Source organism: Pongo pygmaeus, chromosome 5 (genome assembly GCF_028885625.2).
Source record: "Pongo pygmaeus isolate AG05252 chromosome 5, NHGRI_mPonPyg2-v2.0_pri, whole genome shotgun sequence".
Classification (NCBI taxonomy): domain Eukaryota; kingdom Metazoa; phylum Chordata; class Mammalia; order Primates; family Hominidae; genus Pongo; species Pongo pygmaeus.
In genome coordinates, this window is record NC_072378.2 from 27,014,286 (window position 1) to 27,029,056 (window position 14,771).

Below are 14,771 nucleotides of genomic sequence, written 5' to 3' on the forward strand. Positions count from 1 at the left end.
CAAGATTTTTGTTTTGTTTTGTTTTGTTAAAAAAAAAAAAAAAAAAAAAAAAAAAAAAGCAAGCCGGCCACAGTGGCTCAAGCCTGTAATCCCAGAAATTTGGGAGGCCGAGGCGGGTGGATCACCTGAGTTCAGGAGTTCAAGACCAGGCTGGCCAACTTGGCGAAACCCGGTCTCTACTAAAAAATACAAAAAATTAGCAGGGCGTGGTGGGCGCCTGTAATCCCAGAGACTCGGGAGGCTGAGGCGCGAGAATCGCTTGAACCCAGGAGGCGGAGGTGGCAGTGAGCCGAGATGGCGCCACTACTCTCCAGCCTGGGTAAGAGAAAGAGACTCTCTCAAAAAACAAACAAAACAAGTTATGAAATTTGGAGGTAAGTTATTTTCAAGTCTTATTCATGATAATCTTAATAGTTGCATTATAGTCACAGGAGTTGACATACTTTAGCAATTCTTCTGTTTTCGAAATGTATTTTACGAAAATTAATGAGTCAAAGGATTATTGCAAAAATCGGTCAAAGGCTTTGAACGTCTTCTGGTTATTGTTGGTAATTAGTGATTTCTATTTCAGTGTATGTTGTTTCTCTTTGCAACCAACAGTGCAAGAGGGACCCAGTTACCCCACTGACACTTTGACGCAGGATAGGTATTCAAGGAGGTGACCATGTTCTTGGGACACAACAACCATAAGCCTCAGCATTCACAATGAAATTGAGCTCATTCAAATGAACAGCTATCAAGAGGAAATTTCCCCTAGAGACAGCATGCGCATTTTGACTTTACCTGTCCTTAGACTGAGCCTTTGCTCATTACAATAGTAAAAAACACACCTCTGGCTGGAGATTTAAGATGCCAATGAGACATACCATGTATGAACAAGCATGTACAGCTACTGCGCATGTGCATTCAGAGGACCACCCAGAAGATGATTACTAGTAACATTTCTCACCTCCTTCTAAATAGTCACGTAAGACTCCCATATAGGGAGCCTCCCTAGCGCCAATCTTTGCTGTCTCATCCTTAGGAGCAGCCCGCCCTGAATTCTCTCTCTCTCAGGGTGTGCTGTCTATTCTGCACCTAACTTACAAAATATTCTTTTGCCTTTGCAATAAATTAATCTACGCTGCACTTCTTTTGCTGTGTGTCTCTGGTTTAAATTCTTTAAAACTAAGAAGACAAGAACCCCCGGGCGCGGCGGCTCACGCCTGTAATGCCAGCATTTTGGGAGGCTGAGACGGGCGGTTCACTTCATGTCAAGAGTTCGAGACCAGCCTGGTCAACATGGCGAAACCCCATCTCTGCTAAAAATGCAAAAATTAGCCGGTCATGGTGGCGCACGCCTAAAATCGCAGCTACTCGGGTGGCTGAAGCAGGAGAATCGCTTGAACTCGGGAGGCGGAGGCTGCAATGAGCCAAGATCACGCCACTGCACTCAAGCCTGGGCAACAGAATGACACTTTGTTAAAAAAAAAAAAAAAAAAAGACCTGAGGTCTTACAACAGCCATCAACAACTTGACAAGCTGAATTACATTATTTTATTTATTTATTTATTTATTTATTTATTTGAGACGGAGTCTCCCTCTGTCACCTAGGCTGGAGTACAGTGGCGTGATCTCTGCTCACTGCAACCTCCGCCTCCCGGGTTCAAGCTATTCTTCTGCTTCCGCCTTCCGAGTAGCTGGGACTACAGACACCCAACACCACCCCCGGCTAATTTTTTTTATTTTTAGTAGAGACGGCGTTTCACCATGTTGGCCAGGCTGGTTTGAACTCCTAACCTCTAGCAGTCCGCCCGCCTCGGCCTCCCAAAGTGCTGGGATTACAGGCATGAGCCACCATGCCTGGTCAACAATTATTTATATACTTTATATAAAATCACATATATGTTACATATTTATATATATTTTGGATATATCAAGTAGAATGGCAAGAACTTTTCCATATTCTGTTCTTTAATTATGCATTTACTTGCTATAAATCTATCAGTCCTTAGAATTATTTACCTCAAATATATTTCCTTTTACTTTTCAAATAGATTTTTAAAACAATTAATTCATAGAAAATTTTTAAATATGTCAAAATTTATATTAGTTATAAAATATCCCTGTATCTATCTCAGAACTTCCATTTTATCCATTTTTGAAAATTTCTATTCTACAAAATAGCACTTTTTTAATTTTTAAACTTTTTTGTGAAAATTATCACCCACGCAGAAAAGTACATAAAATATATATGCAAACTTAACTTTATGTACAGAAAAGTATATAAAATATATATGCCAACTTAAGTAATTACAAAGCAAGCGCCTGCAGAATTGTGACAAAGGCCAAGAAGTAGAACATGGCAAACATCTAATAAGGGAACCCTCTCAGTCACTGTCTCCTCTCTTCCCCAAATGTATTTATTATATATAAATATAATATATAATTATATATAATATATAATATATAATTATATCATATACATGATATATTATAATTATATGTTATATATAAATATAATATATGACATATGTTATATATAAATATATGATTATTATATACTATATATATTATATAAATATAATATATGAAATATGCATAAATATATGAAATATGCATAAATATAATGTATGGTACATTATATATTATATATAACATGATATATATTATATATCATATAATATATGATATATTATAAATCATATATCATATATTATATATCATACATTAAATGTGATATATATGATAACCAACCTGACTTTTATTACTTCCTTGCATTTTTAAGAATTATTTTATCACCAATTATTTTATTCTTAAACACCATTGCTTACCTATGTCTGAACATTATATAAATAGAATCACATCTCTAGTATTTTTTCTATGTTTTTCCTTAATAATATTCTATAAATTTCATTCTTGTTGTTGTAGATAGTTCATCCCTGTTTTTATATAGTATGTCATAACATAAACATACTGCAACATATTTATCCTTTGAATGCATTTTCCATTGCTGTGTAAAAAATTACCCTAAAATGTAGTTGCTTAAAACATTTGTTGGCGGCTGGGCACGGTGGCTCACGATTGTAATCCCAGCACTTTGGGAGGCCAAGGCGGGTGGATCACAAGGTTAAGAGATCGAGACCATCCTGGCCAACGTGGTGAAACCCCGTCTCTACCAAAAATACAAAAATTAGCTGCGCGTGGTGACACGATCCTGTAGTCCCAGCTACTCGGGAGGCTGAGGCAGGAGAATCGCTTGAACCCGGGAGGCGGAGGTTGCAGTGAGCCAAGGTCGCACCACTGCACTCCAGCCTGATGACAGAGCAAGACTCTTGTCTCAAAAAAAAAAAAAAAAGAGAAAAAAATTGGCTTCTAATTTCTGTGGGTGAGGATTCTGGGAGTGGCTTAGCTGGGTTCTCTGGCTCAGGGTCGCTCACAAATCTACAATCAAGGTGGCAGCAGGAGCTTCAGTCATCTCGAGGCTAGACTGGTGAAGGACTGGCTTTCATGATCACTGACATGGTTGTTAACAGCATGTCAGAGTGAGGATGTAAGTACTCACCAACTATTGTCTGGAGGCCACTCTCAATTCCTTGCCATTTGAAGTCTCCACAGGACTGCTCACAACATAGCAACTTGTTTCATCAGAGCAAGCAATTCAGAAGAGCCAGAGTGAGTACAAGCAAGAGAAAAGTCAGAATCTTTTATAACCTAATTTTGGAAGTGACATCCTATCACTTTTGCTTATGCTGTTCATTGAAAATGTTTCAGTAGGCCTAGCCCACCATTCAAGGGGATGGAATTACACAAGAGCATGATTAACAGGAGCTGGGTATGGTAGGGGGCTCTCTTAGAAGCTGCCTACCACACATTTTAGGTTAATGAAGATTTGTGTTTCCGTTTACTTCTAGGGCCCTTCTTGTACATTTCTTCTGATGCATATGTGCTCACGTTGCTGAGTCATAAATTATGGATATGTCATGGGTCTGGCTTTGTTCAATATGATGTTGGTGAGATAGATCCATGTAATTTTAGTTCATTTTCATTGTGCTGTACTGTTCCATGGTTTGGACCCCCACAATTTATTTACCCATCCTACTGTCAATTGACCTTTTTTTCAAGTTTTGCCTATTATAAACTACATTTTTGGGGATTTTTCCACATATCTCAGTGCACATTTGCACTGGATATACATACAGAAATGAAATGTTGAGTCCTATGATATGCATAATTTATTAGATAATTTTATTAGATACCCCCCAAATTTTCAGAGATAGTATCGTGCACCTGCAGCATACATTAAGTTCCTGTTGCTTCAACTTCTTTCCAAAATTTAATATGGTCAGGCTTTTTAATTTCACGATTTTCCTGGGCGTTAATGGGTCAAAATTGCTTATTTATTCTGTAAATACCTGATTAGTAATGCCGTTAAGTCCTTTTTATATTATTATTACTACTCAATATTTCATTTTGTGAAATGCCTCTTCAAATCACTTGATTTTTGTTTTTCTGTTCCTTTCTTACTGCTGTGTAGTAGTTCTTTCTATATTTTGACAAGCTCTTTGTTGATTCCATGTGTTATAAACATAATTCCCCTACACTGTAACTTGCCATTTGAACCTCTGAATCTCTTAATAACTTGAGGAACAAAAGATTGTTTTAATGAATCCAAATTTATTTATATGTGTGTATCTGTGTCATATATATGTACATATGTGTTAGTGTTTTGTGGGTTTTGTTTTACAAATCTTCTGTTCCCTAGAAGTCATAAAGATATTTCCCTTTATTAACATTTAGAAGCTATCTTGTTCTACCTTTTACATTTAGATCTAAAATGCACCTAGAACTGATATTTATGTATAGTGGGAGGGAAAATCACCTGGAATATCTATCTATCTATCTTTCTGTCTCTCTCTCTCTAAATTCATTTATCTAGAGATAAGTATATTCATTTTGGTATTAAAATGACAAGCACTTGGTGGGGCACAGTGGCTCATGCCTGTAATCCCAGCACTTTGGGAGGACGCGGCAAGTGGATCACTTGAGGTCAAGAGTTCGAGACCAGCCTGCCTAACATGGTGAAAGCATATCTCTACTAAAAATACAAAAAATTAGCTGGGCGTGGTGGCACACACCTGTAGTCCCAGCTACTCAGGAGGCTGAGGCTCGAGAACTGCTTGAACCCCAGGGGGCAGAGGTTGCAGTGAGCCAAGATTGTGCCACTCTGCTCCAGCATGGGCAACAGCACGAAACTCTGTCTCAAAAAAAAAAAGAAAAAGACCAATCACCACTTGTTGAAAAAAACCATCTTTTCCCTCTTTGCTCTTCAGACTTACGTATTCTATCACCAGATGCCCATATATGTGGTCTTTTTCATTTCTCCACTCTCTTCCTCTTGTCTATTTATCTAACTTTATAATCCCCCACACTCTTATTTACTATAGCTTTATAAGTCTTGATATGTGGTAACAGAAAACTTGACCTATTCTTCCCCTTCAAGATTTGCTTGTTCTGTATTGCCTCTCTGTACTTACATATACATTTTGGAATTATTTTGTAAATTTCTGCCAAAAAAAAGTAAGCTGCTGTGATTTTGGTTAATATTTCCTGAATCTGTAGATCAGTTTGATTATAATAAGTATCTTTAAAATTATGAGATCTGGCCGGGCACGGTGGCTCACATCTGTAATCTCAGCACTTTGGGAGGAAGAGGTGGATGGATCACTTGAGGTCAGGAGTTCGAGACCAGCCTGGCCAACATGGTGAAACTCCATCTCTAATAAAAATATGAAAATCAGCTGGGCGTGGTGGCACATGCCTGTAATCCCAGCTACTTGGGAGGCTGAGGCACGAGAATCACTTGAACTTGGGAGGCGGAGGTTGCAGTGAGCTGAGACCACACCACTGCACTCCAGCCTGGGTGATAGAGTGAGATTCCAGCTCAAAAATAGTAATAATATCAAAATAATAAAATAATGAAATCTTACAATGCATATATTACCTTTCAATTATTTAGATTTTCTCTAGTTTATCTCAATAGCATCATACTATTTTTCTACATAGAAATATGGCCAACATTTTACTAGGTATATTTCAGATATCTTTTGGTTTTTGTGCTACTACATGTGATACTATTTTTTAATTTTTATTTTATTAATACAATTCAACTCATTTCTTATATCTGTTATAGAAAGCCTGATATTGGTTCATTGTGTGGATGCTGATATAAGGAGAAGCAGGCCTGCAGTTAGAAACATCATATTAGGAAGAGTTAGCCCCACATCAGGTGAAGCAGGATATACATATGTGTACAAGACCATAGACCACTAGGAAAACTCAGTCTAAGTTATGACTGAGGCTTCCCTGCTCAACCAGCGTGCCTCTTTCATGAAGGATCTAAGCAGTGGTCCTCAACCCATGGTGATTTTGCCCCATTAGGAGACATTTGACAATGTGTAGAGACATTCTTGTTGTCACAACTGGAGAGGAGATGCTACTGGTATCCAGTGGATTAAGGCCAGGATGCTCCCAAACATCCTCCAATGCAAAGGACAGCTCCCCACGACAAATAATTTTCCAGCCCAAAATGTCAATAGCTTCAAATTTGAGAAACCCTGATACACTATGATATATATTAATATATACACATATATAGACAGAAAACATATCAAATGAAAATTTTACTCTCTTTTGGATCAATACCCAACTCCTTTGCTGACACTCAAGACCCTCCATGCCCTCTACTTACCTTACTGCTCCTTAGAGTGAAGTTTCAGTCTCGCTCACCCATGTCATATGAATTCCTATCTCCAATACATTTCTTAGGATCTTTATGTAACCTACCCTGCACCTTTAGCTTTGACTAATGTATACTTCTCCAAAGACTATTTCCAGGTCTACTCTTCTACATAGACTATAGAGAAAAGTGATTATTTGCTTCTCTCAACTCTGATATGTGATGCTTCCTCATATACCCAGCTAATAGGACATTTGCCCAGGTTTACCTTCTTTTGGATGATAGTTCTCAAACTACCCCACTCGGTTGGGTAGAGTTGATCTGCTTCTGTCAAATATATACAGAAATATGTAGATCTCTTTTTCCAGCACATGATATCACTGAATAATAATTTGTTCCCAATGTGGTATCTTCTGATAAAATGAGAACTCTATGGATTGCATGTTTGTATCCCCCCCAAAATTCGCACATTGAAATCCTAACCTCCAATATCATGGTATTAGGAGGTGAGGCCTTTGGGAGGTAATTAGACCATGAGGGTGGAGTCCTCTTGAATGGGATTAGCGCCTTTGTAAAAGAGACCCCAGAGGGCTCTCTTGCCTTCTTTCTGCCAGGTGAGAATAAAATGAGAAGTCTGCAACCTGAAAGAGGGCCCTCACCAGAACCTGACCACACTGGCACCCTGATCTCAAACTTTTGGCCTCCAGAACAGAGATAAATAAATTCCTATAGTTTATAAACCACCCAGTCTATGGCTCTTTGTTATAGCAGCCTACACCGACTACAACATATACCAATCAAAACTAATTGTAGGCTGGGTGTGGTGGCTCATGTCTGTAATCCCAGCACTTTGGGAGGCCAAGGCAGGTGGATCACTTGAGATCACGAGCTGGAGTTTGAGACCTGCCTGGCCAACATGGTGAAACCGTGTCTCGACTAAAAATACAAAAATTAGCCAGGCATGGTAGCAGGTGCCTGTAATCCCAGCTACTCAGGAGGCTGAGGCAGGAGAATCACTTGAACCTGGGAGGTGGAGGTTGCAGTGAGCCAAGATGACTCCACTTAATTGTATACTTATACACTGTGGTGTTCTCTTTCTCTTCTATACATTCTCCACTAAACAGCTTTAATGCAACCCATCCTGGGGCCATAGGAACAAACTCATGCTATTAGACACAACTTGAATCACATATAATAATACTAACAGAACATTTAAAAACACTAACAGAGACCTAGAGTGACACAGAGACAGATTAGCACCTAGAGACACACCATGTGAGAAACAGACATGCCATAAAACAGACGCAATCACACCCCCACACATTACAAGGGCCAACATGTACCAGACACTGTGCTAAGCACTTCCTAGTCAAATTTACGTAACATTCTCATAAAAAATTATGAGACAGGTACAAATAATTTCCACTTAAAAGTGAATAAATCCAAGGCACAAAAATATAATTTTCCCAAGGTCATCAGATGATAAATTGGGGTCGGGGTAGGAATTTTACCCGTCTGGTCTTTGACCTTAATTACTACTCTGAAGTGTCCCCTTCCCCAAGTTATAATGAGGCTGGTTTCTTCTCTTTCTTCAGATCTCAGGTCTAAGAGGCTTTCAAGATTCCACATTTAAAGAGCCAACATTGCCTTGCTTCATTGTCGTTAAGAACTCATGACTATTTCAAAGTATTTATTATCCTCTACTTTTGTATAGCTGCTTGCCCTTCCAAGAGTTAGGCAAGAGAGACTTCCTTCATCTAGGATTGCCAGATATAGCATATAAAAATATAAAATGCCCACTTAAATTCGAACTTCAGATTTTTAACATATCTCATGCATTATTTGAGAGTTACTTATATTAAATGCTTATATTCATTGTTTATTTGAAATTCAAATTTAATAGGGCATCCTATATTTTATATGGCAACCCTCTCCATCACAGTCAACTCATCTATGAAGTCTTTCATATAGTTGGTTTTTTTGTTTCGTTGGTTGGGTTTTTCTTTTTTGTCTTTTTTTTTTTTTTTTTTTTGAGACAGTCTTGCCCTGTCTCCCAGGCTGGAGTGCAATGGCGCAATCTTGGCTCACTGCAACCTCCACCTCCCAGGTTCAAGCGATTCTCCTGCCTCAGCCTCCCAAGTAGCTGGGATTACAGGCATGTGCCACCAGGCACGCTAATTTTTTTTTTTTTTTTTTTTTTTTTGGTATGTTTAGTAGAGACGGGGTTTCACCATGTCGGCCAGGCTGGTCGCAAACTCCTGACCTCGTGATCCACTCGCCTTGGCCTCCCAAAGTGCTGAGATTACAGGCGTGAGCCACCACACCCAGCCTCATATAGTTGTTTTTAAATGTATACCTTCAATGTAGAAATACAATAAGTATTTCTATGGCTATTGTTCAGGAAATCCATGTAACTGCTTGAATTGGGTGCAGGAACTGGCATTTTTACAGATTTGCAGGGAGAATGTTCATAGATATTTCTAGATAAACAAATGGATCAATGCTTTCTACCTTTGCTCTCTCACCAAGTGAGAACTAGCTCCTTTTTATGTAGGATTTTTCCTTAGAACTTTCTCAGACTTTGTGATTCCCCAGCTGTTCTTACATAAACCTCCTCCTTAACTCCCTTTGCCTTATAGAAAGACATAGAAAGACAATGTGTGAAAGCAGTCTGAAGATGTGGATCCTTATGGTGGACTCACCGCCCACTGTGTCTTGTTTCTCTTTTCATTCCAGGCTTCTAGTTCCTAATTTTTCTCATATGCAAACTATTATAAACTGTTCAGATTCTTGAAGCAATAAGCAAAATAATTCATACAAAATTATTTGTAGGTTCTCAAAAGCAAGAGAAGTGCCACTAATTGCTATTATATGATATGTGCCTCTCACATTCAGAAACAGACACACAAGAAGGCATCAAGCACAGAACAGGAATTGAAGTTATTGCCAGGACTAGTATCTTTTGGAACTCAATTGCCTTAATACAGGTCCAGGAAAATGTATACCCACAAAATAAGCATATCCCTACAACCAGCAGACTAGGTGGAAATGGTAAGAGGAAATGTTTTGGGAACTCATTTCTACAACTCCCCTGATGTGGTTCTTAAGTGTGGTGGCAAATCCAGAATGGATGATATGCCCAGGCATCTGCTTGACCAATACTGGGGCCTATTGCTGAGTTGGGAACAGAGTTAGGGAAATTACATATTCTCCTGGGATACAAATACTAGATAAGTAATTAGATTATTTGATATAATTTTCCTTTGTGTTGTGGAGAACCAAATGAGGCCATAAGTACATAAACAAGGGAGGTCCTTAACCTGGGAGGTCAGGAGAAATATCCCAGGGTAGGTGGCATCAAAGCCATAAACTGAAGGAATGAGAAGATGTGGAAGCATAAATATTCAATACTTTTTGACCAACATCTGTCTGATAGGATCAAGTCCCTACTCTGGAGAAGCCTCCATCTTATTGGGAGTTACTTTTTCAACTTTACATAGTAGAAATATTTTCTAGTTTGTCATTTGTTTTCTATCCTTATTAGCTGATTATCTGTTAAAACATTTTAAATGCATACATACTAAACTTTCCTTTTTGTGTATTATGTTCAGAATGAAATGCAAAACACAAATCAAAAGAAGCAGTTTTCTGTATTTTTCAACCTGAATAAATTATATTACCATTGCATGCATCAAGTCTTTCCTTTTCAACATTAAATGCTTTGCTACTGTTTGCACACTTCCTATACAAAATAGGTGCTAAGAAAAATTTGGGGTGACAGAACATATATAACCTGCAAAAGTACCACCCACAAATCCTATAGTCCTATATAGGCTATTTATTGACTTTTTAATGGAAATCCAATCAAAGGAGAATGCAGTTGAGGTGGGTGTGGCAGAATGTGAGTGAAAGGTGTGATCTCACCAGTCCCAACAAAAGGAGAACATCAGACCAGAGCCCTTCAGGCGCAGTTGGGAGGCTTCAAAGTTGGACGCCTGAGGAGAGCTCCTCAGTGTAAAAGAAGGTGAGTTTTAATTCTTGCATTATTTCTATGTTTTATTAGAAGTCACTGTAATGAAGGATATGTGTTTATTATGGGGATTTTTTTTTTCCTTTTAAAGACTAAGTAGACAGTCTAGGAAGTATAGGAATTGTCTCACATCACTTTTTCAAATGAAATTCCTGTCCCCTAAACCTTGAAAATTTTTTGGATAAAACATTACTAAGGATTCTGGGCAGTTGTCCTTAAAAATATAAATGCTTGTATCACATCATGGAACTATTTAATGTTTTGTCAATATTATTTGTTGGACCTAGACTAAAATGGAAAGTCATAGAAACATGGACCATAGTTTACGGAGCTTAAAAATCTTATAAGGCACTCAGGTGTTAGGCAAAAATGACACTAAAGAATAGTATAATTATAAGTAGATGTGGTTAATTAAATAAAAACAAGACTGGCCCCTTTCTAAAGCAGTTATTTATAGGTATGAATCATATTTCACTTGTAATCTCTTGCTAGCATTTTTAAAAAATTTCCCCCAGAGGAGGATGCACCATTTATGGAAGTACTGCAATAACAAGATAACGTGTGGAGTGGACAGAGGAAGTTGCTATTCTACCTCCTACTTCCAAAAGTCCATTTAATATATTGTTCCTTGGATACAGGACATATCAGATATTAAATTGATAAGAACAAACATTACACTTGATGTTAGCCAAAAGGCCGAGAAGCAATTTGTTATATTTAACTCCTAATTTTGGCCTAAGTACTGTCAAAGTCAAAATAAAATATAGAGATAAATCTCTAAACATTTTATTTGGGAATCACAAAATTGCAATTCGAGACATATGCACAGACTGGGGTGGTCCTCAGTATGTCTGAAGAACAGAGAAAGTTGGAGATTTTACTAGAAAGAGAAACGTTATGTATTGTTTTGAAAGAAAGCTAATTGGCACTAGAGAAGCTCTTGGGAGCTGGCAAGCTCTGACCTGCAAGTGACAGTAGTAAGTAAAATGTCTTAGAGTCACCAAAAGTCATTTCAGCAGCTACTAGGTAAAACTAGTCTTAGGAATAAAGCAAGCCATTTCAGCAGCTGAGCTTATGGAAAAGGTAAGAACCACATGAATGATGGTAGAGATCCCTTTACTGAATTCCATTAGCAGGGACAAAAGAGGTCTTTACTAGGAAAAACTGTCTGGAATGGTAGAGCAGAAAAATTACCATTAAGAAGAAGAAAATTTATGCTTTTATGCTGACCCACAGCATCATATTTCCACCTCTGGCTGCATGTTGGTTCTTTTAAATAGGTAGTGGAGGTCTTCTACCAGTTCACAAGTGTAGGTATGCTGGTCAAGTGTGCTCAGCTAATAACTCCATGAAGTTTAACATTCCAAGGTTAATAGCACCTAATAAGAACCTTTTTAAAACAGCTAGAAGTGGAAGGATCACTTGAGACCAGGAGTTCAAGACCAGCCTGGGCAATATAGTGAGAAACCGCACCCCCCCGCAACCCCTTGTCTCCACAAAAAAAATTTTAAAAATTAGCTGGGTGTGGTGCCACACACTTATAGTCCCAGCTACTCAGGAGGCTGAGGCAGGAAGATGGTTTGAACCCAGGAGTTCGAGGCTAGTGAGCTATGATTGCACCACTGTGCCCCAGCCTGGTGACAAAGGGCGACTCCATCTCAAACAAAAAAAAGAAGAGTAACGTATTTTGAATCAACAGTTTGTTTCTTTTGTTGCTTAGTAGTACTTCTTTGCAGGGATATACCACAATATTTTAGCCATTCATCTATTGATGAACATTTGGATTATTTCCAGATTTAACTAATACAAATAAAGCTGCTATAAGTATTTTTGTACAAATCTTTATATGGACACATATTTCCTTTTCTCTTGAGTAGATACCTAGAAGTGTCATGGCTGAATCATATGGTAGTCAGTTGTATGATTAACTTTTTAAGAACCGATTAAAATGTTTTCCATAGTAGTTTTTACATGCATAGGACAAATTTATGAGAGTTCCAGTTCCTCTATGTCCTTTCCAATACTTCACCTTCAGTCTTTTAAATTTTAGGCATTCTAATAGATGTGTAGTGGTATTTGATTGTGATTTTAGTTTGCATTTCCCAAATGACTAATGATATTCAAAGTATTTTCCTGTGCTTATTTGCTAACAACACATTTTCTTTGACGTGTCTGTTCATATCTTTTGCCCACTTATTTAATTAGGTTGTTTATCCTTAGGGTTGAGTGTTGAGAATACTATATTAAGTATTGTTCATTCTGGATACCAGTCCTTTATCAGGTAAGTGCATTTATAAGTATTTGCCCGAGTTTGTGGCCTGATTTTTCATTTTCTTAACACTGACTTTCAAAGAGCTATTTTTAATTTTGAAGAAATCCAATGCATCAGTTTGTTCTTTTATGGATTCTGGTGTCATATCTAAGAAATCTTTGCCTAATCCAGTGTCACAAAAATTTCTCTTATATTTTCTTGTAGAGGTCTTGTAGTTTTAAGTTTTATGTTTAAATGTATGAACGGTTTTAATTTTTGCAAGGTATAGACACAAGTTTATATACATATATTTTATATATATTTTTAATATATATTATATATATATTTTATATATATATATTTTTTACATGTGGATATTCAATTTTTCTAACACTATTTGTTGAAGAGACTATCCTTTTTCCACCAGGATGCCTTTGGGCCTCTTTCAAACATCAGTTGTTTATATACATGTTGGTTTGCTTCTGGATTCTCTATTGTGTTCCATTGACCTACTTGCCTATCTTACAACCATACCATGCTGTCTGGGTTTCTGAAGCTTTATAATTCTGTGAAATGAGGTAGTTGATAGCCATCCAGCTTTGTTCTTCTTTTTCAGAGTTGTTTTGGCAACTGTAGATCCTTTTCATTTCCATATTAATTTTGGAATCAGATTGTCATTTCTGCAAAGAAACCTCCTGGGTTTTGACTGGGTTAGTGTTGAATTTGTATATTAGTTTGGGAATAATTGTTATCTTAACAATACTGAGTTTTCTGGCCTATAAGCAAGTTTTATCTCTCCAAGTATTAAAATCTTCTTCAATTTCTCTCAGAAATATTTTGTAGTTTTCAGTGTATAGATATTTCACATCTTTTCTCAAACGCATCCCTAAGTATTTCATATTTTAATTATAACATTTTTAAACATTTTATTTCTGATTGTTGCTAGTATATACAAACGCAGTTTTTTATATTGATCTTGCATCCTACAGCCTTTCTGAACTCAAGGCATTAACTCTAGTAGCTTTTTGTACATTGTCTGATTTTCTACATGAGATGGCCATGTCATTTGAGAATAACGGTAAGTGCTATCTTTACAATTTAGATGATTCTTACTTCTTTCCTTCCATTGTTCCTTCTTTTCTTTCCTCTTTCTTTTTTCCCCTAATTTCACTAGCTAGAATTTCCAATACAACATTGAATAGAAGTGGTGAAAGCAAACATGACTATCTTGTTTACGACCTTAAGGGGACAACATTCAGTCTTTAAGTATAATGTTGTAGATTTTTTGTAAATACCCTTTATCACATGAGGAAGTTCTCCTCTATTTCTAGTTTACTTAGAGTTTTCATCAGTAATGAATGTTGAATTATGTCAAATGCTTTTTCTGCCTTATAGTGTGACAGTCCTCCACCAGCTTGCTTAAGGGTGATATCTGCTACTTGAACCCTGAAGGCTGGGTGATAAGCCACGATACCCAGCCGAGGAGCAGGTATCCCTGAGAACCCAAACATCCCAGAGAGTATCTGAGAATCTACCAAGGAAAACAGTCTCCTTGCCTAAACACAGTAGGCAAAGACCAGAACATTAGCTTAAAAGCAGCTTAGAGATGGTGGCAGCACAGCTCTCTAGAGCTGTCTTGCTGCCATCCAGGAATGCCCTCTATGTAAGTCCTAATAAACTCATCTACTTATCAAGCTGAACTTGTCCAAGTAATACTTTGGTCTCTCGGTTCCTTCCGAGTTTGGGAGAAATGTTACAGTCCCAAGTTTTTC

At 37.6% G+C, this 14,771-nt stretch overlaps 1 non-coding gene across 1 annotated transcript; it reads right to left on the reverse strand.

Annotated features, from left to right (window-relative positions):
* Positions 1-11,264: 11,264 nt before the first annotated feature.
* LOC129039831 (U2 spliceosomal RNA) lies at positions 11,265-11,456 on the reverse strand. The gene has a single exon (XR_008503516.1). It is a non-coding gene; the product is annotated as a U2 spliceosomal RNA (small nuclear RNA).
* Positions 11,457-14,771: the final 3,315 nt, after the last annotated feature.